The sequence below is a fragment of the Stegostoma tigrinum genome, unplaced genomic scaffold (assembly GCF_030684315.1).
Source record: "Stegostoma tigrinum isolate sSteTig4 unplaced genomic scaffold, sSteTig4.hap1 scaffold_295, whole genome shotgun sequence".
Lineage (NCBI taxonomy): Eukaryota > Metazoa > Chordata > Chondrichthyes > Orectolobiformes > Stegostomatidae > Stegostoma > Stegostoma tigrinum.
Window position 1 is genome coordinate 61,824 of NW_026728223.1, and position 677 is coordinate 62,500.

Consider the following 677-nt stretch of genomic DNA (forward strand, 5'->3'; position numbering starts at 1 on the left):
GTTGTGTTCGACATAGTCTTGGCGACTTCCTACCAGACCTTCCGATCTCTTCGCGCCAGTTCTAACTGTCCAAGGCCTCCGGGCCCGAAACGTCGGAGGGCGGGCAAAGGCGGCGCAGCCCGGGGCCGTCGACCCGGAAACGGCCGTCCCCCCTCCGCGGGTAACCTCGTCCTGGCAGGCCAGGCAGGCTCGAGAGCCCGGTTCCCCCGGGAGTAGCACGGAAGGTAGCGGGCTGTCCCTTCGCCTGTGCTAGCCCGGAACAGTCGGCCGGTGTGTGCAGAGAGGGGGGGCCCAGGCGTGCGCCCCCCCGCACGCCCGGCGCGGGGCAGCGACGCGCCGGGACCGGCGAGCTCCCTCGATCGATGCGGCGGCACACGTCCGACGCGGGAGGCCCCTCGCCGTCCCCCCTCCGCGGGTAACCTCGTCCTGGCAGGCCAGGCAGGCTCGAGAGCCCGGTTCCCCCGGGAGTAGCACGGAAGGTAGCGGGCTGTCCCTTCGCCTGTGCTAGCCCGGAACAGTCGGCCGGTGTGTGCAGAGAGGGGGGGCCCAGGCGTGCGCCCCCCCGCACGCCCGGCGCGGGGCAGCGACGCGCCGGGACCGGCGAGCTCCCTCGATCGATGCGGCGGCACACGTCCGACGCGGGAGGCCCCTCGGCGGGCCGGCTTTCCCCTCGAGGT